This window comes from Perognathus longimembris, chromosome 27, assembly GCF_023159225.1.
Source record: "Perognathus longimembris pacificus isolate PPM17 chromosome 27, ASM2315922v1, whole genome shotgun sequence".
NCBI classification, from domain to species: domain Eukaryota; kingdom Metazoa; phylum Chordata; class Mammalia; order Rodentia; family Heteromyidae; genus Perognathus; species Perognathus longimembris.
The window spans coordinates 445,093-471,286 of NC_063187.1; positions in this window are offsets into that span (position 1 = coordinate 445,093).

Genomic DNA, 26,194 nt, shown 5'->3' on the forward strand with positions numbered 1-26,194 from the left:
TATACACTTTTGCTATATGACCACCCAACAGATGGACCTAACGGGTATCAAAAATTGCCATTTTTGCACAACTACTTCGTAAGACTTGACTTTGTAACATATGATTCAGACTTCATTGAAACAAAAATTTTTCTGAAAAGTCACTACATATAAATTATAACCAGAGCAACAGGACAAGAAGTATAGGATTCTGCCAATACTACTTAAACAGCCAAGCATATTCATGCAATCAGAAGTAGAAACGTGGCTACCCAAACAGATCAGTCATCACACGTCTAGACCACATTTAATATATAAGACCACATTTGCATATAAGGTTAAATAATTGATGGAACCATATGACAAATATATATGAGAGGATGTGGAGAAATGACCACAGGGTAGAAAACTTTTTTTTTGCAGTAGGCAAAGAACATCTCCCAACCTGGTTCTCCTTAAGGCATAAATAAGAGAATTATGAAATTTGGGAAATTTCAAATTTAACATTCCATTGAAAATGTTGAACAAATACAGGGATTTTTTATTCAAAGGGATTCAGTATCCAGGTACAGATGATAGTAAGCATACTTACTTGGAACTTTCTCATAACTCAAAACCGTATCTATCATAATCCACATGTTTCTTGCCAGAAGCTCAATGAATGTTACAATGTGCCCTTCTTGAGAACAGATTTTTCCCTATGTTGACTTCTCACAGATTCATTGAGACTTGGAAGGAAGGGTGCAAGCCTGAACCACTGTGGAACAAAGTTTAAGAGAGTGGGTTTAAAATGTTCTAAATAATTAGAAGGCTTTTTAGAGTAAGCCTATTGGCTCCTAGTATGCCAACTCTCATGCTCAGCTCTCTGACTGGGCAGACCAGGTGTTTTGCAGCCTAATGCTGCTGGCCCTCCTTTCCGAAGCCTCCTAACGCTATGGTTCAGTGTCCTAATCATGGCCACGTGGCTACTTGTCCCTTAGTCACCCAGAGAGGCATCCCTAAAGTGCCACTTTTTTACCTCTTGGTGAGTATCAGAGTACATATGGAGGGCCTGTTCTTGTGGCAGTCTTGTCTCTCAAATTGTACCTTACCCTCCTCTTGTCTGTCTCTAGGCTGGTGGTAAAGTTAGCAGGCTTTTCTATTTGTTTACTCTCCACAACACTGAGTTTAGGAATCTCTCCTTTTGCAGGGTAAACGAATTTCATTTGTTGACTTCTTGGTCCCTGTCCTTGACTGCAAAGCTGTTATTTTGGGATCTGACAATTCTTTCCCTCCATGGATTTCCTTCCTCTGTGACCTTGTCTATGTAACTTCTTTTATCTATGCTAACTCCTTGTTGATTTTAATTTTTCCTTCTTCAACTCAGGAGTCTAGTGCTGGGTTGTACAGTGATTTTTTTTTGTAATTCCTTCCTTTAATAGTTCTCTACATGCAAAAGATTTTGCTTATTCGTTTTGTTGTTTTCAGACAGTGTCACTATTTAGCCCACCACTTTGAGCCACAGTGACACATCCAGTTTTCTAGTGGTTATTTGGTGATATATGTTGGGACTACAGGCATTTTTTTCATGTTGGTTTTTAAGTTTGTAGGGATTTTTTGAATGGTTTTACTAATCTGGGCATGGAGCATTCTTTTGTACTAGATTGAAGACACATTTAATTACGTATGAAACTGTAACCTCTCTGTACATCACTTTGACAATGAAGAAATAAATTATAAAAAAGACTCATCGAATAGAAGGATATGAAGATATTTCATGTCTTTTCATTGAATGTGTTTTAATTTGTGATCTACTGTGTTTTGAATTCATGTTGTTTGTGTTGCATAGATCAAGTGTCTTTAACATACAGGTCCTACTAGTCTGATATCATTTATTATAAAATTACTCAATATTTACTTTGCCAGAATCAACTGATAGAATTCTCCAAGAAAAACATGTGGATATGTTTGTTTTTTGGAGAACTTTCATTAAGAATTCAATTTCTTTGAGACTATAGGTTATTATTCTTTAATAGGTATTGGGTAATTTAAATCTTTCAAGATATTGTTATTGTATACCCTCTGTTGAACGTATAGCTACCTTTTTTGTCTTATGTGACCCATTTATGATAGCTATACAATTTTACTCCTCTCTAAAGAGTTAATATTTCTCTTGATTACAATAGTTTAGATATTTTAGTGAGTAGAAGTGGTTTATGACATTTACTTAGGGGCTTACAATTTATTATTTTTCTCTGAGAATATAGAATATAAATAAAACATGTAAAATATAAATAAAATGTACATGTTACATATTTCATATTGTATATATAATATGTAATTATAAATAAAGTATACAATAATTATATCATATAACATATAAAATAGTCTATATAAATAGAACTTATTTTCCAACATCACTCCTCAGCTTCCTTTACAAATTGATGAATTTGATTTTAATTTACCTCTGAATATGTCTCTTAAATTCACTGTATTCATGATGAATATTTTCCCTAGATATATAGTTTTAGTTGGAAGTTCTTTTATTTCAGTTTTCCAAAATTTCCCATTGTATTTCTTGGTAATGTCAGATGAGAATTATTAGTTTTTGAATCACTATTCCCCTATATGTGATAGGTTACTGTATGCATGTTTCTAAGGCTAGAGATTATTTGGGTCAGTATAGTAAGTATTTCTACAATATTTTGAAATAAAAGGTTATCAGCAGTCTGGTGATGTTTTGTTTTAAATTTAAAAATGTTGTGTGATTAAATTTATTTGAGTTTATTTTGTTGGTCTACATCAATTTTTAATATGTAAGTTAATAATGTACCTTCCATAAAATTCAGGGAAACTATTATTTCTTTAAGTTTGTTTTCTAATCTCTTCATTCTTTTTCTTTTAGAACTCTAATACTTGTAACTTAGAGTTTTTATTTTGCCTCATGAATCTAGAGGTTCTAGTCACATTTCTTCCTACTCATTTTCCAATTTTCTTGGTCAGACAGGATAGTTTGAACTAATCTGCATCAGTGTTTTCATACTCCTGATTATTATCTTCCCTGTGCCACAGACACAAATTCAATATTCTTTGCTACCAATATTTTTAATTCTCAGATGTTCAATTCTTTTTTTTTACATACCTTCTAATTTTTTTTAAAAAGAATAGTGATCTTTTTGTTTTCAAGAGTTTTTTTTCCTTCCTTGAAAGGCATGGTAATAATAACTGCTCCTCTAAAGATTTTGTAAATTATCAAAACAACATAATTATCCCTATGCCTGTCTGTACCAGGATTGAAAGTTGGTGAGGTTTTCCTGGTTATTTTATCTAATGTTTTGTATATTTTGAATATGTTTTACATTTTTTGGTCTTATTAAAATCGCCTGAACAAAACCAATGAACTGTTCAGTTTAGATCACAAGTGTAATCCTCCTTCTGTGGTGGTGGTTCTGACATTTAGTCTTCAAGTCTTAACTGTGCTATATAGATGTATATAGGCTTTGTATTCTGTTTGTGCTTCACCAAGAAGACAGTCTAGATCTAGGTTGTTTCCTACACTAATTTATTGTGGCTTTGCTATTCTACTTTGAGTTTCTTTCATGTGTTTTCAACTCATGATAAGCCCAGGATTTTATGCACAGAATAAGGAGCTATTCTTTCTAGGTCCCTTGTCTTTCTCTATGACTTCTGCACAGTTGAATACTTCCAGACCATTGTACAGTATACTTGGCTAGAATGCAAGGGTTTTATCTTCACTACACAATTTTACATTTGTCTTGATTGAATCTGTCACAAAGGCAAACTTGAAGAAGAGAAAAGCTATGGAAACTCCCTATATACTATCACAGTATAGAAGTCGTGCTTCTAAGTTCTGTCTAAGAGAGAGTTATATAGGCCTGCACACTGTGCCTTCACAGAAGCAAAGCCACATGGGGGAATCAGATTTTTCTCATAAAAGGAAACTTAAATATGTTGGATAGTTACATGATTCAGGAAAAACAACCCCCAAATACCCATACCATGTTTATTCTTCAAGATTTGATCTCCCTATTCAACCCAGATATTAATATATTTAAATACTTAGCAAAGTGATTTATGAGTTTTTCCCCTAGAGATTTTGGTTTGTACTTCCTAGGGAAAGAAAATGAGAATTCATCCCATTGCTCCAAAGTAAAAGCATTCATTTATTTTTCAAAGGATTTATAAATTTTTAAAAAATGAAATGCCTCCTTTTAAAATAAAGTGCCACCTTTGGTTTTTAGTTCTAGTTGTTATGGTCTTCAGGTATATTATGAATTAAATAAAATTTCAGTCTGACTGAGTGATTTTTCACTTGGACAACATTTATATAAGAAAATACATTTTGATTCTAAATTGTTATTTAAAATTTTTTTATTTGAAGCACCATGTACCCTATTTGATATTCTACATAATAATTATGCTTGTGCTTGAAATGAAACTAGCTTTTACACCGAGGATTTCTTTCCTTTTTGTTTTCTGTGTGTAAAATACTGATTTTGTTTTTTTAACTTTCTTAGTTTATAGCTCATTCAAAATCTGTATAATACTGTATGTCTTTTATGTGCTGTTGTATTCTAGGTCTTGTGCTATCACAATGTGTACATGTGCTTCATTCTTATAATTAGAGAGGTTCTGTTAGCTTATAGCATTTTGATTTCTTTTTAAATATTCATCATATTTTAAGTAAATTTAAGTAGTTGTGCAAAGGTATTTCAATGCAACATTTCAGTTATTGTTTATAGTACATATTGATCAAAGCTATCTTTTGATCATTCCTCCCCAACCCATTGTCCCAAATGTACCCATTACCTCATGTTATCTGGTTCATTTTTCAGAGATGCACATTAAATATTATGATGTGTTTGTTTCCTCTTCCCCTTTGTCTGTTTATGTACAATGTCTCCCCTTAGTCTTATGCTACTATGGGAAAATGCTTTTCACCTTCCTGTTAATTGATTTTGTTCAAAGGACTTTCACAATTTGCTTACTTTAGAATATGTGTTTGGGGTGTGTCTATACTGTGGCCTTGTATATTTTTGTGTATGTTTATATTTTAGATATAACATTGACATATGAAATAAAATTGCCCTTCAATTTTCAAGAAAATGGTTTTAAATTTGTCACAGATACTCTATTTTCAGGTATATGCTTAGGTCCATCAGAGGTTTTATCATAAAATGATACTGGGTTTTATGAAAGGCTTTTTTCTGCACCTATTCAAATATTGTGTGCTACTTATTTTTTATTCTAGTACTGTACTGTATTGATTTCCATATATTGAATAAGGCTACCTATTAACAGTGCAACCAACTTAATTATAGTAAATGTGTTTTTTATTTCTTGTTGAATTAGGTTTGAAAATAATTATTGAAGAACTTTATATCTATATTCATCAAAAATTGGTTTATAGTTGTCCTTTTTTGGTTAGGTCTCTATGTAGTTTTAAGATGAGTGTAATGCTGGCTTTATAGAATGAGTCTTCTAGTGCCTCCATATTTCATGGATTTCTTTTGCATATTAGTGCTTTATTTATTAAAGGTCTTACAGAGTTCAGCTATGAATCTCTCAGAGGATGGACTTTTCTTTGTGGTGAGACCATGCTTTACTTTTTCAGTCTCATTGCTTTCTATTGGTCTGTTTAAGGTGATTTTTATCTTCTTGCCTCAGCTTTGCTAGTTTATATGCCTCGTGAAATCTATCCATTTCTTCTAGATTGTCCAATTTATTTTAATATATGTGTTAGAAATGCTAGTCCTTAGAGCTTTTAAAGCAACTAGGATAGCTAGGATAGAGATATTTTAAATTCATTCTAAAAAAATTGAGTTCATAGAATATTCAATGTTGTAACAACATAGCAAAATATTTTTCACCAAGCAAATCTGATTTTACTGTATGATATCCTACTTAAGATTATAAAGTGGCAACAGAAAATGCACAAATTATTTTTACACATATGCCTAGGATAGCTATACATTCTAGCTATTGAATGACAGTGGAAGAAAGCATCTCAGGGTATCATATGAAAATACTCAGGGTTTTTATGTGACTTCTGGGACACAAGAGGTTTTCTGTGAACATTCCTTTTCTGTGTAATACCCACATGCTATTAGAGGTAAGGTTCTGTGTAGTTGTCTTTTCTGTAAAGGGTCAAGAGCATCCTTAATGTAAACAGGAATGTGTTCTTCCCTCTTCCTAGTCACTTACGAGGTTGCTGATCACAGTCTTCTTAACCTCCATGTCAGCCTGTTTAGTTTCCTGTGAACAGTTTTCCAGCAATTTGTCCTTAAACTCTGGAATGGAATGGGTGAATAGCTTCTTTTCCAACTTGTGTTAACACTGGTCATCACCTGACTAATGCAAGATTGTTCTAGAGTTTCTGTTTGATAGAAGAGTTTACAGTCCACAAGAATAGGAATAACTTGTTTTCCTCATCATCGTATTTTCAGTAATTTCAAAAGGCCATGCAAATAACATAGCACAGAATGAATTTGCTAAATTAATAATGAATGAATAAATAGCACTCTGAGTGATATCCATAATCTTATACTCTTAATACTCAGTGGAACAATTGAAGAACCTTTCAGGAAGAGATAGCAAAAAAAAGTTTCCAGGGCTAGTATTCTCAGTGTAGCTTGTGGTTGAGATGATCACACAAAGTAAAGTGACATGCCCTTAGTTGATTCAGGAGGGCTAGATGAAGGGATAGCATGACAACAATTTCATTCCTTTGACTTACGTATCATTTTCTAAGAACTTAAAAGGAGTAGTAATCACTTATCCTTTACTATGATTTAAAGGTGAGAATTGATTCATTTCTAAATCTAATAGATTAATAATTCATAGGAAAACTCCAGAGGGAATTTCAGTTTTTAGTATTTTTCTTCAATTATTTAATACTTCATTTTACTGGGTCTTTATTTTACAGATAGTTTGGGTTTCTAATAAAATTTGTTTTTAAGCTTATTGTCTTTATGTCTAACAAGGCGAGAAACTTCTTAACATATCTATATATCTCTATCTTTCAATCACTATATCTATCTATATAGATAATTGGAACTCCAAAAGAGATTTCATTTTTCCCTTAACAAATTGTGGTGCCTAGTTAAAATCATATAAAACAACTTCCAATGCACTCTTGTCTGTTTAGCAGTATTGCAACCATGAGGATTTTGTATACTCTTAGACAGTTATGGGATAACTAGAATCAAACTAGCCTCTGATGTGTAGTTTCATTTTTGGATGAAATTTCATACTAGACAGATGTTAAGAATGTTAATGATAGAGATATTTTAAATTTATTTTAAAAGAATAAGTCCGGAGAATAGGCCATATTGTAATACAACAGTAAAATGCTTTAAACCATGGAAATCTGACTTTACTCCATCAAAACCTATTTAAGGGTACAAAAGGCAATAGAAACACTCAAGTGACTGTACATAAAGAGATTTAGAAATTAAATCTGAGATAATAGATCATAGGATTTGAAACCATACAAATTGGGCTGGGAATGTGGCCAAGTGGTAAAGTACTCACCTCATATACATGAAGCCCTGGTTTCAATTCCTCAGCACCAGATATATAGAAAAAACCAGAAATGGTGCTGTGGCTCAAGTGGTAGAGTGCTAGCCTTGAGCAAAAAGAAGCCAGGGACAGTGGTCAGGCCCTGATTTCAAGCCCCAGGACTGGCTAAAAACAAAACAAAAGAAAAAAAACATACAAATTCACAAAATGCAGTAGAATTAAATTTTTTTAGAATTATTTCCATTGTATTTATTTAAGACTAATAGTCAGAGTGGGTATTATTTTGCAATACTGGTTTGGTTTTCTTCTCCCAATGGGAAAACAACAGATATTTATCTTTGAGTAGAACTAAAATTTTACTATTTCCCCTGTGGTATATACATTGGACCTAGCTGCTTACCCTGTCTACTTACAAGACTTTTATAATGTGCTTACATGATCTAAAACAAAAGCAAGATCATCTCATTTCCAAATGTACTCATGTGAAAACTGGCAAGTAAATTTGGTACAGTTACAACCAAAGTGAGGAATAGTTTCAAACATCTTGGTTTTATTAAGAATTTAAAGATTTCTTTCTTTCCATTTCTTTTCTTTATTAACTCTTTATGCTCCATTGTGGCTATCTATCTAGGTAAACATTTTAATATACCTCAGCGGCTTTGTACTTTAAATTAAAAAGTCTGATTTTTAAATTTCTTTGCCTTTAGGATGTAATTTGTAACCATATGAAAGAATTTTAAAAAAACACAAGTTTTTCTTTTTCAATGTCTGATCTTGTGAGATGCATTGTAAGATATATAAGTATACTCTGACATAAGAACAGCTAACTTAGGAAACATTTGACCCATTGTCCCATGAAGGCAAATTCAGCTGTTCCTCTTATTCTTCTGTTGCATACTGTTGACTATATTGTCACTTAATTTATAAGTTTAGATAAGTGCAAAAATATTTCATCTCCATCATCAAACAAGATGCAAAGGGTTCCTTTGTACCCCTTAGCTGATTCGTGCTACATTTTCTATTAAAGCTCTCACCGAGCTCTGTTAGGGTAGGTCATGGGGAGAGCATTTGCCTAACAAGTGTGAGGTCCTGAGTCTATCAGCAGTATCATTAAAAGTACATAAATACAGCTCTCCCAACCTTGGATCTTTCTATCACTTTAGTTTTTCCTTTCTCAAGGTATCAAATACATGGAATAGTGAGGTATGAAATCTTTTGAGAATAGCTTATTCTATCTACAATAATGCATTTAAGATTTGTGTGTGTGTGTGATCGCTGAATTGCCTTTCATCGTACAGTTCTTCTGCAGTTTTGTTTTCTACTCGTGTGGAAAGCCATTTGAATAGTTTTCTGATTGCAGTGAGTATAAAAAATGTGGTTAGAAACTTCTGTGTTGAATTATATGTGTATATTTGCATTTGTATATGAATATGCATATGTATACAAATATGCATTTGTATTTGTGTATTGTAATCTATTGCAAAATATTTGAGTAGATTTTTGCTTATAATGACTACAAAATGCTAATAGAAATATGTTTTGAACTGTACACATGTATATATATGCATTTTTGTGTGTGTGTATCTGTATATGTGCATGACTTTAAGTTGTCAGATTTCTTGTGAATAAGTGTGGAATTGTGGATGTTGACTTACCATGTGAAGGATATGTTTAACTTTGTGAGAAATTACCATATTGTTTTACAAAGTGGCTGAAGTATTTTCCTTCCTACCACCATTTTGTCAGACTACATGTTGTAGACAAGAGTTATGCCATTGGAATGTCTCCTCTGCATACATCAACTTTACCAATACATTTGTGTATATATATATATATATATATGCATATGACTGTGCATTTGTTTACAAATATATTTGTGTTAGGTTTAACTTTCACAGATGAGAAAACATGTTAACTTCTTACCATAATTTTCCCCCCAGATCTATCCATTTTTCTACAAATAACATAATATTCTTCCTGATGGATGAATAGAATTCCATTTTTATGTGTACACCATGTTTTCTTGATCTATGGATCCGTTGAAGGGCATCTAAGGTTATTTCCATAGCTTGGTTATGGTGAGTAATGTAGCCAGAAACATGATTGTGCAAGGGCTTTCTTGTGTTCTGACTTGTTATCCTTTGATTAAATGCCCAACAATGGTTTCTAGAATAGTGAGTAGCTCTTTGTTTAATTTTTAAGAACCTTCTAACACTTTTTCTGCACTGATTGGACCTGTTTACACCCTCACCAATGGTGTATTAGGGTTCCTATTTCACCACATTCACACCAGCATCTCATTTGGTTTGCACTCTTGATGATGGCCATTGGTACTGAAGTGACAATATTATTTTGAATTTTCTTTATGGACAGAGATTTGCAGCATTTCTTCATGTGTCTACTTGCTATTTTTACTTCAGGGAAGTCTCTAGTCAGGCTTTTTATTTCACTGAGAGTTTAGTTTCTTGATCTCTTTGTGTAGTCAATGTATATCTGGCAAAAATCTTCCATTCTGTAGATTTTCTTTGTAGCTTATTAACTATGTCCCTTTCTTTGCAGAAAATTTAACTTTGATGTAATTCCATTTGTCAATACTGACAATACTAACTCCCTCTGATTTGCTGAGCTCTGGACCTCTGATAAGATACTGACCATGCTGTTAATTTCTAACTTTTCTCCTACTCTGTTCTGTAGTAGTTTTAAAGCTTCATGTTTTATGTTGATTTTTTGAACCATTTCGAACTGATATTCACAAGTGATGTATAAGGACCATTTAAAATTTTTGCACATGAATTTCCACTTTTCTAACATTATTGGTTGAAGAGGCTGTTTTTGTCTAACATATAGTTTGGGCTCTGTTGTCAAATATTATGGAACATACAGTAGGTGAAATAAGGTTCTTTTGAAAAAAAATCAGACCAAAAGTGCCTTCTGCTAGTGCAAACTTAATGAAAGTAGTCATAGTGAACATATAAGCATGAGAAGCCAGGACATGATCAGTTAGTTTATATTCCATTTTGCTCATGAATAAAGTATCATGTTTTGTCTAATGCCCATAGTTCTAGGTAAGAATATGATTGTAAGTCTCCAAATTGTGCTTAAAAATGGCCCATATGAACTATTGAAGGCAACCTTTGTAATAAGGGCCCAAAGAATTCAGTCCTCTTCCCAAGAAACAGTTATTTTGAGAGTGTATAGAGGGTAATGGTTGATCTTCTGATAAGGCCTGTTTATGGTGTACCAAACCAAATAATTAGAAATTGCCTAGGTTTGGTTTTATAATTTTTTATGGGAACAGTGAACCAATAAGCTTGCCAGTCACAGATTCACTTTTAAGTACATTCCATGTAGCAATGTTCCAAATTTGAGGGTAAGATCATATTATCTATATATCTATTTGAATGGAAGTGAGATAAGTGTATTCTCATGAAGAGGATGCAGTGTGAAGGCTATTTTGGAATAATCCAAGGATGGAAATTATTGGCTGAATTGAAGAAACAAAGGGATGATGAGGAAGGAGAAAAACAATTGTGTTTTAGTGTCAACCAGTCAATTTCATTAAACATGGAGACCAGATGGTAGGGCCCATGATGCTCCTATCTAGTTAGTGTCATTGGAAATGGAGTTTTCACTATCCAGACATGAAAATACACTAAATATAGGCAGGACTACCATCTGAGACCAATGCCCTTCCTATTCCAGATATGTTATAAAACTCATGCATGGAAATTTTCTGCATGGATTTGTTAGCTCTAATGGCTAAGCAAAAAACTGGTTTTTAGATCAAATTGTATTTTATTTCCTCCAATTTTATCACACAAGTTCTTACCTCATTCCTAATTCTCAAGCTAGAAAAAGGTTTTCTGGGAGACTTTGTTTGTTAAATTAATAGGAAGTTCTGTGACTTAAGATCCTCATGCCATATTGGTTATTCTTCACAGCATTCAGTTTTCCTGGTCAGCCCACTTATTTTTATATTTTTAATTTTTTTCTTTTTACTTTTTTCCCTTATTGTCAAAGTGAAGAACAGAGGCATTACAGTTTCATCTGTAAGGCAGTGAGTACATTTCATGTTCAACTTGTTACCTCCTCCCTTAGCCCTCCCTACCTCCCCTTCCTTTTTCCCTGTCCCGGCCATAAGTTGTAGCATTGGTTTAAACCAAATGGTTTTGTAAATATTGCTTTTGGAATCGTTTGTCTTTTTATCCTCTGTCTCTCAATTTTGATATTCCTTTTCCCTTCCCTAGTTCTAATATATGTATATACATATCCAGGGTAATCAGATGAGATACAATGATAGCAGGGGTACAACCACTGGAAGAAACAAAAAAAAATAACCCCCTGAAACAGTACGGTTCACATGGCATGTTGAAAATAATTACAACAATGATATAGCACTTGTTTCCATAACGTGGTGTTCATTTCACTTAGCATCAACTTATGTGTTCATTAGGGCATAATTACTGGGCTATTGTAATCTTCTGCTATGACTAGCCTAAACATGTACTAATTATTCCCTATGAGAGAAACCATACAGTCCATGTTTCTTTGGGCCTGGCCCACTTTAATTAGTATAATTTTTTCCTAGTCCTTCCATTTCCTTATGAATGGGGCAATGCCTTTCTTTCTGATAAAGGCATAGAATTTCATTGTGTATATGTACCACATTTTCATGATTCACTCATCTACTGAAGGGCATTTGGGTTGGTTCCATTTTTTAGCAATGACAATTTGTGCTGCGATGAACATTGTCCACATATTATTTTTTAAAGTCCTCAGGTATTTTACATATGAGTGTTTCCTCCAAAGACTTTTGTTTGTGCTTCATGGGAACAAAAATTGTCTTAAATCATAATAGTCAAAATAGCATTTTCTTGTTTTTCAAAATATATATTTATTTCATAAAATGGTGGACCCTTGTTGATTAAATAGTTCTACTTGTAGTAGTCTTGTTGTGAATTAAATGAAAAAAATTATTTTGAGTTTAACATGATTTATATAAAATATATTTTTTTTATTTTAAATAGTCATTATATAAAATTACACTTGGTTTTTTGTTTTGTTTTTTTGGCCAGTCCTGGGGCTTGGAATCAGGGCGGGAGTACTGTCCCTGGCTTCTTTTTCCTCAAGGCTAGCACTCTGCCACTTGAACCACAGCGCCACTTCTGGCCATTTTCTATATATGTGGTGCTGGGGAATTGAACCCAGGGCCTCATGTATGTGAGACAAGCACTCTGGCCACTAGGCCATATTCCCAGCCCCTAATATTACATTTGGAATTCAACTTACCCAGTTGTGTTTTCCAGGTAACAGAGTAGCTTGAAACAGAAATTTCCTTTTTTTTTATACTTATTTATTGTCAAAGTGATATACAGAGAGGTTACAGTTTCATATGTTAAGCCCTGCGTTTCCCTCTCCCCTCATGAGTTGTTCAGTTTGTTTACACCAAATGGCTTTGCAAGTATTGCTTTTGGAGTCATTTGTCTTTTTTTTTTTTTTTTTTTTTTTGGCCTGTCCTGGGCCTTGGACTCAGGGCCTGAGCACTGTCCCTGGCTTCTTTTTGCTCAAGGCTAGCACTCTTGCCACTTGAGCCACAGCGCCACTTCTGGCCATTTTCTGTATATGTGGTGCTGGGGAATCGAAACCCAGGGCTTCATGTATAGGAGTCAGGCACTCTTGCCACTAGGCCATATCCCCAGCCCCGTCATTTGTCTTTTTATCCTTTGTCTCTGGATTTTGATATTCCCTTTCACTTCCCTAGTTCTAATACCAGTATATACAATATCCAGTGTACTCAGATGAGATAACAGTGATAGTGCGGGTATAACAACAGGAAGGAGATACAAGAGGATCGTCAACAAAAGAAGCTACGGTTTCACATGGCATGTTTAATTTAATGTAATTACAACAGTGATATAACAGTCATTTCTATAACATGGAGTTCCTTTCACTTAGCATCATCTTATGCATTCATAGGGGGATAGATATCAGGCTTTTGTGATCCTCCGCTGTGACTAGCCTAAACCTGTGCTAATTATTCCCTATGTGGGAAACCATAGAGTCCATGTTTCTTTGGATCTGCCTCACTTCACTTAGTACAATTTTTTCTTTTTCACTGAAGATTTATTTCTGTCTTCTGTATATAAGTGATGAATTTGGTTCTCCAGTGTCTGGGTTCATGTGTACATCCCCAATCTTCCTCTTGATAGATCCATGGCCTTTTGGTGAGCATACACAAGGATCTAGAAAGATCTTGCCATGCTATTAACAGTTTGTTCATGGCCTTCCAATAAAGAGAGTCTATTGGCTGGTAGCATTATGATTAGCTTTGTTATCTTTACTATTTGTTATCTTTAGTATTTTTAAGTAGTACTATTTTTAACTAGTTGTACAAAGAGATTTCAATTTGACTTGTCAAATTATGATACAATGCATATTAAATAATCTTATACTTTCTACCAGCTCTCCCTTTTGTCTCAAACACATCCATTCCCTCAAGTTACCTAGTTCTAGTTCACATATGTACATTAGGTATCTTGATGGTATTTGCCTACCCTTCTGTCCATTCATCTGCACCACTCTCTTCAATCTCTGATAAAACATATTTCAGCTTGTTGGTATTCATTTTATTTAACTGTCAGTTTTTCAAAAGAAATATACCATTGAAAATCTTACCTGAAGTCCTTCTTTAGGTCATTTTATTTTTTATCTTGCCTTATTGCTTTGGATATGAATTCCAGTACAATTTGAAAAAGGATGGAGAGAACAGACAGATGTGTAGCTGGTTTGTTGAAATACGGATTGCAAGTTATTTCTTTATGATGTTTGTTATATCACTTATACTCACTGTTATCTCACATTTTAACCTTAGTTATACCCATTTATGTATAATATATACATATATATTTAGACTCGTGTATTTTTCTATATGTTTATAATTTAGATCAAACTTCCACATATGAGATAAAACATATGCCCCTTTACTCTCTGAGCCTGATTATTTCATATAAGGTAATTTTTTCCAGGTCCATTCATTGCACTAACAATAGATGAGTAAAATTTCATTTTGTGTGTGTGTGTGTGTGCATGTGTGCACTTTGCGGGTTATATACTCACCTTCTATATTCTGGATATTAACATTTCATAACAAGTATAGCTGACAAAGATCTCTCTTTTTTTGCCTATATTTTTAGTTAATTAACCATATTCTTTGCCAGACAAAGACTTTTTAGCTTGATGCAATTTCTTTTGTCAATTCTATTTTCAATTTTTTTTGCCCTCAGAATGTTACTCAGGCATTTCCTGTTTATGCTATTTTGTATTCTGTATATCATAATTATCTGTTTAGTAAGTGCAAGATTTCAGGTCTTACATTCAGATTTTGGGTCTATTTTGTGTTGATATTATTATAGGGTGAGAAGGATTCTTCAGATGGATGTCCAATTTCTAAACCCAATTTCTTGAAGATGGTGCCTTTCATTCTACAAAAACTTTAGCTTCTTCTTCTTTTTTTTTTTTTTTTTTTTTTTTTTTTTTTTGGCCAGTCCTGGGCCTTAGACTCAGGGCCTGAGCACTGTCCCTGGCTTCCTTTTGCTCAAGGCTAGCACTCTGCCACTTGAGCCACAGCGCCACTTCTGGCCGTTTTCTGTATATGTGGTGCTGGGGAATCGGACCCAGGGCCTCATGTATATGAGGCAAGCTCTCTTGCCACTAGGCCATATCCCCAGCCCCAAACTTCAGCTTCTTTATCACTGTCCGATGGCTGTAGTTATCTATGGTTAGTCCTTTGTTCTTCAGGTCTGCTTTTGTGCCAGTATCAAACTGTTTTTGTTACTGTCTTGTGGTACTGCTTAAACTCTGAAGTTATGATACGTTTAACATTTCTTATCCTATGATTGATTTTGCTATTTGTGACTGTTTGTTGTTCCATGTGAATTAGCTTGTTGTTTTCTTAATGATTGTGAAGGACTACATTAAAAATTTGATGTTTATTGAAGTATTTTTATAAATCATATTGGACAGTATAGCCAGATCCTTTGATATTGATCCTGACAATCCATGAACATTTGCTGATGTTTATTCCTCAGTATTTTTGAGGCTATTCAATATACAATTGTCTACCTTATTTCTCTTCTATCTGTTCTTCATTGTTGATATACAGGAAAGCTGTTGATTTTTTAATCAGTTGATTTTAAATCCTGCTTATATTCCAATGGTATTTATTAGATCTAGGAACTTGGTGGTTAAGCAGTTATGGTTGTTTAAATATACAATCATATGGGATAGTTTGACTACTTACTTCCTTCAGGTCATGTAATGTTTTTCTCTTACTGCTTTGGATATGATATCAGTACAATTTGAAAAGGGAAAGGAGAGAGTATACAGATGTGTAGCTTGGCTTGTTTGCTGGAATGGAGATTCCAAGTTATTTCTTTATGATGTTTTGAATATTACTTATACTTGCAGTTATATCACATTTTCACCTTAGTTTTACCTATTTTTATGATTTCTCATTAGTGCAGACTTAATAGAGGCTTTTTTATTTACCTTTTAAACAAACTTTATGTTTGACTGATTGTGTAGTTCATTTAGGCTCTAGTTCATCTATTCTGGTATAATTTTTATTATTTCTAGCCAGTTCATTCTTTGTTCCTAATTTTAGAAGAAATGAATTTAATTTTTTTTTCTCTCCTGTGTTATGTTGCGTGTAGGTGTGTCATAGATAGTATAATGTTGAGTTTTGTTCCTCCAATTCCTAACTTCTCTAAATCTTTTACCATAAAGGGATTTGGGGTTTCATCAAAGGCTTTTGGGGCATCTATTTGATGTTCTTGTATTTCTTGTCTTTGTATTTGTTAATGTGCTTATTCATTTACTTGTTGATTTCAAATTGTAATATTCATGAATTTACTTCTTAGAACAGCCTTGTATATCTGGCTACAACCAACTTGATTATAGTGTATGGATATTTTCTTTATGATTGAGGAATTCAGTTAGCATGATTTTTACTAAGGAGGTTTTTGGTGTTTATTGTAGTTATAGGTCTATATTTTTTCCTTTTCTTTTTTCTTTTTTGTCAATCCATCCTCCAGTTGTGTGATCAATGATTCTGGCTTCAGCAATTGATTATTAGTAGTAACTCCTCATTATATTTCTTGGAAAAGTTTGAGAAGTTGATATTTGTTCTTTTGTAAACATACTATAGATTCAGATGTGAATCTATTGAATCTTCATTTCCACCACTTTTTAGTTTGTTGGAGTAAACATTGCAAGGCATAATCTGTTATGATATTTTGAATACCATTCATTTGTTGTTATATCACATGTGAACCCTAGTTTTATACATTTTTATAATTTCTTTTTTGGGTAGAATGGTTGTGGGCTTGTTTTGTTTACCTTTTGAAAGAACTAAGTTTTTGTTTTTCAGTACCTTGTTTGGTGCCTTCTTTCATTCTCTAGTGCATTTATTTCTGCTGTAATCATTCTTATTTCAATCCATCTACTGGATTTGATTTGGCCTGTTTTTATTTTTCTAAGATCTTCACATGTATAATTAGGATATAAGATGTCTGTATTTAGTTGTTGTGGCCTTATGGCAATAAACTTCCATTTTAGAACTGCCTTTGCAGTGCCTCAAAGTTTGTAGGATGTTATTTTTTTCCAATGAGATAATTCAATAAATGTTCAAGCTGGGCATAGATGGCACAAACCTGTAATCTTAGCTACATAGGAGGCAGAAAATTGCTGACTGTGTTTGGAAGCCAGTAAAGAATAGCTCATTAGATTCTTAAAAAAACAAACAAACAAACCTGTATTGTTATTGTACAGGTGAAATACAGAGGGGTTACAGTTAGGGAAGTTAGATAAAGAGTACATTTCTTTTTGAACTATGTCATGCCCAGTTCTAGTCCATTAGATTATGTCCAATTAACCACCAATAAAGCAGGAAGTGGAGGTTTTGTGCAAGTGGTAGGATAGGGTCCCAAGGTCAAGCCCCAATACCACACAAAAATTATCTGTATCCATTATTTTATATATTTTCTCTGGTTTAATTCAGCTTTAAATTCTAATGTTATTTCCTTATGGTCTTTAGGGTACATTGTCTTATTTCCTGAGACTTTCTTTATGACCTAGTATATGATCTATTAGGTAGAATGTTTTACTTGATGCTATGAGGAATGTGCATTATGCAATAGCTGGATGAAAAGTTTATATACTTGTTTTTTAGTTCCAAATGTTCTAGGATGTCATTTTTTTTCTTTAAAACAATTTTTTTTATTTTTTTCCAAATTTTTATTATCAAACTGATGTACAGAGAGGTTACAGTTTCATACGTTAGGCATTGGATACCTTTCCTGTACTGTTTGTTACCTCGTCCCTCATGCCCCCCTCCCTCTTAGGATGTCATTTAAATTTGACCTTTCTTTGTTGAGTTTTTCCCTGGATGGTATATACATTGGTGAAAGTAGGTGTCAGAGGCTCAGATTATCATGTTGTGATGTGTATATTTCACAAGCTTAATACTGTTTGTTATAGTATTTGTTCAAACACTGAAAAATAAATGTGATGTGATATCAATTTTTATGAAATAGAAGTTTCACTAGTCTATCCTGTGAGAGGAATTTTAGTTCCAGTAATTTTTTCCAAAGTTTTGCTCTAAGGAAGTTATTTTTTGTGTTGTTTTGTGCCTAGATATGTCTCTTGTAGAAAACTGATGGATAAATCTTTACTTTTACACAACTTTTCTGTATCATTTGATTCTAATAACTTATTTTAAAAACCATTTAACTGTCTAAACATGTTTTAATTGTGTATGTGCACAATGCATCTTATCAACAATACCCCTTACATTATTCTCACTAGTCTCATCCAAAATGTCAAATGTTGTGGTCCTCTAGAGGGGGCCTGGATCCGGGGACTGTAGTGGCATAAATCAGGACAGGGGGGATGTAGAGGCAAAGGGACCCATACATATTTTATTTTAGGAAGGCCAGCACTTATATGCTGTTTTAGAAATAGGGTCCTAGTTCAAACAGAAAGATATATACCATAGGATAAGACTGGTTAAGCCAAGGCTACCTTTATCAATACATCATAGGATAAGACTGGTCAAGGCAAGGCTACATTCATCACCTAATTACTGTTTGTGCTATGCTAACTCTCTTAAAAATAAAACTCCCTCCATACAACAAAACCCTCTACCCGTGTAGCTGTGTAAGTCAATCTGCCAAGGAATTCTCTTATCTGGAGAGGAATGTCTCATGACCAGATGGTTTGCTTGCCATCAGACACAGAAGTGCCTCAGAAGAGGTGTTCCCCTCTGGGTCCCCGGTGTTCCAAGGGATGTTGGCAGATCTTTGCCAAGGCTGAGGCCACCACAGGTCAGAGAATCATTCCACCACAATTCCCTCTTCATCTACTTTTCTCTGCAGCCCCTTAATGAATAAGACTAAGCGCAGTGAGTAAAATATCAGAAGATTTACTCTTAGCAAATCACTGCATTTCTCTTATGATAGAACAGCATCCTAAGGCAAAATATATAAGTATTAAGGCAATAAAAGCACTTCCTAAACTGTGTGTAATACTTTGCCACCATCCCCTTGGGTTTCATTCTTCTACAGTCTTCGCTAGTCCCTGGGCTATCTCATAGACAGAAGAGGCTTTTGGTAATTCCTTTTGAAAAGCCCCAAAAACCTCCCTGTACAAATGATTTTAGCATGTTTTTTAGTCTCATTCACCAGGGCTTGCTAGTTTTAACAAAACATTTTAGTATCCTAAATACTTTCCTGCTGAATATAGGTAGGTGAGGGTCCCCTGGAGTGAAACTGAGCCCACTCAGTACTTGACTCTAGTCTTTAGCCCAGTTTTAGCTAGGAGCATTTTATAGTTTTAAATTACTCTTTTTTTTTTATTTTTTTTTGGCCAGTCCTGGGCCTTGGACTCAGGGCCTGAGCACTGTCCCTGGCTTCTTCCCGCTCAAGGCTAGCACTCTGCCACTTGAGCCACAGCGCCGCTTCTGGCCGTTTTCTGTATATGTGGTGCTGGGGAATCGAACCTAGGGCCTCGTGTATCCGAGGCAGGCACTCTTGCCACTAGGCTATATCCCCAGCCCTTAAATTACTCTTAAGCTAAGATTAGCCAGTTGTTTGAACCAGGTTCTCAGCAGCCTGCCATTTTGTGGGAGAATTAATTTCTCTGACCAAGAGGAGGACTTAGCCTCGGCACAGTCACTTCAGTGCCGGTCAGCATACTGACAGGCTCCTGGGAACATATTCCCAGCTAGAAGTTTCTTTGTGTCTGTTGGGACAAAGGAAGACTTAGCCTCGGCACAGTCACTTCAATGCCGGTCAGCATACTGACAGGCTCTTGGGAACATATTCCCAGCTAGAAGTTTCTTTGTGTCTGTGGGCCAAGGGATGCCGCCTTTTGTCAGGAGAATCTCCCCTTCCTCCATACAAAGTCTCCGTGAGGAGACTGGTTTGCACAGCTGCTTTTAGTGACAGTTACTCATTATAGACTGGATAGCTTCTTCTTAGCAAATCGCAAATAACCTTCTCAATAATCTGGATAGTTTCTTCCCATAGTAAACAGAGAAGTCTCCTCTAGGTGCATAGAGCCCTGGTCAAGGTCCGGAGCAAATAGTAGCTAGGTAGTAAAGAGTTTGCCCCTAAATAAGTAAACTCTCTTTGAATTAGTAAAATTTTGTAGTAGATAAACTTCTATGTTAGTGTCCTTCCTCCCGGAAATGGCGTTCCTCAAATTCTTGTAGTTATATTGGAGAATATGCTGTGTTAACCTTTACCCTGAAACTTGTAAGCTGATTTCTAATGATATATGCTGTGTTAACCTTTGCCCTGAAAACTGTGAGTTGATTTCTAATGATATATAAACCCTGGCTCTCCTGAAATAAAGTGTGCATTGGTTCACTCGCCTTGCATCCCCCATGTCCTGACTATGGTTGCAGTTCTCGGGTCCAACAACTGGTGTCCGGAACCAGGGACCTGATATTCTGACCCATAGGAGGTTGCGGAACTGTCATGCTTTCGAGTGAGGTGAGAGATACTTTGTAATTCACAGATGATAAGAGATCTGTGTGGTCAGCTCCTATTCCCAAAGAATTACGGGGTTATGGGACAAGCTAATTCAACTCCATTTTCTAATCTTATCCACCATGTAGTGAAACCGAATGGAGCTATAGTCTCCCACTCACAAATAGATGAGTGTGTACAGGTGGTAGTGGATTATAATCCATGGTTCCCGGAGGAAGGTACTTTAGATTTAGAAGTCTGGGAACAAATAAAGAATAATGTGGAAAAAGCATATCAGTGTGGAGATAAAGTTCCCATCACATTTTGGTCTGTTTGGGCATTAATGTGTGCAGCCCTGAGTATGATGTCTCCTGATGCTGTCGTGACAACAGCCGCTGAGCTGAAGGCTGATATGGAGAAAGCTATGAAGGCTTATAATTTGTCTGAGGAGGTATAAACTCAAATTGGACAGGAGCTAAAAGAGATGGCTACACCAGAACAATCTCCTGTCAGTTTTGTTAAAGAAAAATTAACATCAAATAAACCTTCGGCCCCTACATATGCTCCTTCAGAGAATGATGCTAATTTAGGCAGCTCAGCAGCGCAGTGGAAGTGCTACAGATGCTCTTGTGATCTGCCAGATGAAAGTAAAAAACAAAAGATTGCGGCCACGGGGCCCACTTTTACTTTAAGTAATCTAATTCCTGTGGTTCTGTTTCTCCCTCTTGCTATCAAACTTTCCATGTCATTCAACCCCCCTCCAACCAGAGGTGTGGCACAGCCCCTTCATGATCAAGATATTGACCAGATTCACTTAACTTAGGACTGCTGTAATACGGGGCCAACTCGTGGCTCCATTCCAGTGAAAGAGGCTTCCCCATCATCTTTTCTTTTTTTTTTTTTCTCAAATTTTTATTATCAAACTGATGTACAGAGAGGTTACAGTATCATACGTTGGGCATTGGATACATTTCTTGTACTGTTTGTTGCCTTGTCCCTCATGCCCCTTTCCCTCCCCCCCCCAGGTATTCAGTTCAGTTACACCAAACAGTTTTGCAAGTATTGCTTTTGTAGTTATTTCTCCTTTTTTACCCTGTGTCTCTCAAATTTGGTATTCCCTTTGAATTTCCTACTTCCAATACCAGTAAACACGGTTTCCAATATACTCAGATAATATTACAGAGATAGTGTAGGTACAACCATAGGAAGGTGATACAAGAACATCATCAATAATAGAAACTACACATACACATAGGACGTTGAAAGTAGTTACAACTGTGATATATCACTTGTTTCCATAACACGGAGTTCATTTCACTTAGCATCATCTTATGTGTTCCTAAGGGTAGCTATGCCCTTAGGAACCCATCATCTTTTCTTTACAACCAGGCACTAGCAGGGGAGCTGACACTCCCTGTTTCAGTCCATCAGCCTGGAATTGGGGAAGGACTAGTGATTTTTCTTTTACTTCTCAATAGAATTTTTACTGCAATTGCACTTTTAATTTGTGCCTGCGCTACATGTTTCATTTTGTCCTGTCTGATTAGTCGTGTTTTGTGTGGAGTGCTAAATTGGGAAAAAGGCCTCTGGTGGGTGGCCTCGGCACCTGGGGATGGAAATCTCCACTGGGGAGGATCCCCCTGAGAATTTTCAGGGCCCTATAGACTTTCCATCACTCTGACTGTCAGCTTGTGGATGCTGGACATGCCATCCAAGGCATAAAAGCCTCTGATTCTATGTCCTGTTTTGTCTTGACTAGTTTTGTCTTTGAGGTTGATACCAGTTTTAAATATAAACTTTTGTTTCCCATATTTCTATTGTCTATTTACATGCCTATGGGCAAAACATCTATTATGTACTCAGTCTCCTTCTGCAAGAAGGCAGAAAAAGTGCAGACTGCTAAGAGCCGAGTTCAAACAGCCGGCTAATCTTAGCCTGAGAGTAATTCAAAACTGTAGAATGCCCCTAGCTAAAACTGGGCTAAACACTGGTGTCAAGTGCTAGAAGGGCACAGTTATACTCCAGGGGACCCCAGCCCAGTTATCTTCAGCTAAAAGGTATTTAGTATGCTAAGATATTTTTCTACAACTAACAGGTCCTAGTAAATAGGACTAAAAAAATGTATGTATGGCTGATAGCTGTCTTGAGTGCTTTTAAGTTCTTTTATATAAGTACTTGCATATGTGAATGTGTGTGTATGTGTGCACGCACGCACATGTATGTGCGTGTGAATGAATTCAAGATTGAAAATGTATGATGTAAAAATGGGTTAGTTTAACTTTAAACTTTAAAAGGTTATCAAATTTGGGCATTGCCAAAAGCTTTAAAAGATTAAGAACTATAGTTAAAAATTCTTTAATTCATGTTTAAAAATAAATAAATAAGAACTTAGCATGGGCCCTTAAGCCTATACTTAGGAGTGAGGGGTAAACTGATAAAGGTGCAGCTTAGCCAGTACACATGATGGGAAAGCCGTAGGGGGCATCCAGTCATGCTGGAAGAAGGCAGGCTGGTGCCAAGGCAGTTCAGCAAGCTCTAAGGAGTAGGATGCAGATAGGCCCACTCTATAGGACAGGCCATTGGAGGCCTTTCTTTTGTTTCTTTTGTTTTCAGGTAAACATTGAAAACCTGCTGGTAAAAATGAATGATGTGACTGATAATTCTAAAACTGCTCCTTAGAATGGATTAAAATTGGAATATCTTAAAGGAGAGTTAAAAGTTTATTTACCTGATATAATTTGATTTCCTTACAGTTTTACAGTTTGGATGTATTAAAAAGATAAAGATGCTAAGTCTGGAATCTCATGGTTATAATTTTGGGGCACACTGCTAAGTGCAATCTTGTTGCTAAGTGTAAACTGTAATGTAATAGCAAGATTAACTATCTTAAGTTACATATAGTTAGGTAAATATTTGAAAGAATATAAACTAATGGGGATAGAAGTATACAACTTTCATTAACTCTCTGTATATAGAAAAAAAAATGGCTCTTTTAAAACAGGCAGCCAGGAGGCAATGTGCCCCCTGGGCTTCAGTTTTTCTATGCAAATAAAGGCTGAGGTGAAGGTATGAAAGCCTTTACTTTCAAAGGCTTTAGAATGCCTTTCTTGATAAAAAAAAAAAAATTGGAAGTGAAAACAGGTAGCCTAAAGCAATGGGTGGCACCTAGGCTCCAGATTTCTTCAAATACACCCAGGCTTCGCAAAAGACTTGACATCAAAAATGGATTTATAAACGTTTGTTTTAAGTTGGATATAGGAAAACTATGGCTAAAAAGATGATTGTTTAATTGCTACTACAGTTTGTCTTACAGGTTTTCAATAAAATGATTTAATATTTGCTGCACCTGATGAAAATATTGTATCAGAATTGTTGCAAATTTTGCCTTTACACTTGCAACAGTATGGTTTAATAATTGCCCCTGATAAAATTCGTTTAAACAGAAGACCCATTTAAGTATCTGGGATATTTAGTTAGAAGACAAGCAGTTACCCCCCATTTAATAAAAGCTCAGACTGAGGAGTTAAAAACTCTTAATGATTTTCAAAAGTTATTAGGGGACATTAATTGGCTTTGCCCTTCCTTAGGAATTCCCACATATGCTTTGCATAATCTATTTTCCATCCTTCAAGGAGATTCGGATTTAAATAGCCCTCGTAAATTAACTGATGAGGCACGTCAGGAACTGCTCTTAGTAGAAATGCCCTTGACTCAAAATTCTTTAGCTCTGTAGACTTATCTGGCCCTATTGGGTTATTAACTTTACTTATCAAAAAACTACCCCACAGGGGTGCTAGCACAGTACAATAAGCCTTTGGAATGGATATATACCAAACACACACTCTCCAAAACATTAAGTACCTATTTGGAGATGATCAGCTTCATTATTATGCAAGGTCATAAAAGATGCCTCCAAATCAGTGGACAAGATATATACTTTATTGTCATCCCTATAACTAAACAGAAATTTGAATTTGCTTTACAAACCTCTGATATCCTCCCTCTAGCATTAAATGGCTTTACTGGAGTAATCTTATATCATCTACCTTCTAGCCCTTTATGGCAATTTTTTCAAAGACAAACATATTATTGATAATATTTTACTTTCTGAACCCATCCTAAATGCTCCTAATGTTTTTGTAGATGGTACCAAAAATAACAAATGTGCTTTTTGGACAGAAGATAACTATCAAGTTTTCCTTACTCCCTGGAAATCAGCACAACAAAATGAGTTACAGGCTATAATATATGCTCTGGAAAATTTCTTGGTATCTTTCAATTTAATTACTGACTCTGCCTATGCAGCACATGTCTTGTGCAATATATATTCTGCTGTTATTTCTCAAATGAAACCCCCACTAGGTTCACTATTTAAAAAATTACAAAGCCTGTTGCTCCAGAGACAGCACTCTTTATATGTAGTTCATATTCGTGCTCATTTTAATTTACCAGGTCCTATGGCATATGGCAGTTCTCAAGTAGATGCTTTAGTCTCTTTTGCTCCCGCAAAAGAAAAACATACTATCTTTAAAATCTCATAATATCTTGCATGAATTAAATAGAATCCTCAAGGTCAAGGTATAGTAGAAAGAGCTCATTATAACTTAAAAACACAAATTAAAAAGTTAAAGAGGGAGAGTACAGATAGCATTGAAAGATATGCAACTTCTATGAAAAATCTTTACAAAACAGCTCAAGCTGTTATTGCCGAAGCACTGTTTATTCTTAATTTTTTAAATTTGCCTCAAGGAGATGTTTTGGTGAGAGCCAAGTGACACTTCCTTCCTAGCTCCGCCTATGTTAAACAAACCTCAGCCCGTTTGGATAAAACCGGGGGAAGGGCTAGATTGGGCCCCCAGGGAGTTAATACCCAAGGGCGAGGGTAGGCTTATGTTTCTTTAGAAGATGGCTGATCCTTCTGGCATCCACTCCACTGGGTCCGGCAATGAGTGGCCCCAGAACATCAGGAGCAGGGCAAAACCTCCTCCTCCAAGCGACGAGACCATCCCAATCCAAGTCATGGCTGCTCGCAGTCTCCGTAAAAAACCTCCAACAGCAAGCACAGCCCCTTTATCCTCTTGGGGACAGGTAAAAGCACTGTCTAGCAAAGCCGGGGAGGTAGTGGTATCCACCTGAACTGACTCCTGAACATCTGTTCCTGGCCATGTGTGCTCTGTTAACTTGTAACTATACTGCAGAGGCTACCTCAGACGTAATGTATTGAGCCTATATTTCTAACCCTCCTTTATTGCATCCATATATGTGGACAGAAGCTCCTGTTTCTGTTTCTACAACTATTCCTGACTTACTCTCTCCCTCTTATGGGTCTGGCACTCCAGTCTTTCCTATGAAAGAAGGATGAACTTTTAATTTTTCGTATGCTCAATTTTCTAAGGCTATCTGTTTAGGCCGTTCCCCATGTTACCCTTTTAGATATCAATATTGGAGTCAGCATGGAGGTTCATATAATTCCAGTAGAACTCGGCTGGTGAGACTATCCTCTTGATCTGTGGGATCTCATACTTATAAGTGGGACAACTATCCTAACCCTGCTGGCCTACTAAATGTGACAGTTTTACTTATCTGAACTTGAATTTTACTGAAAGGAGTTGGGAAACTTGTCAAGGAATTTTTCCAACTATTTGGAATACATCCCAACATACTTG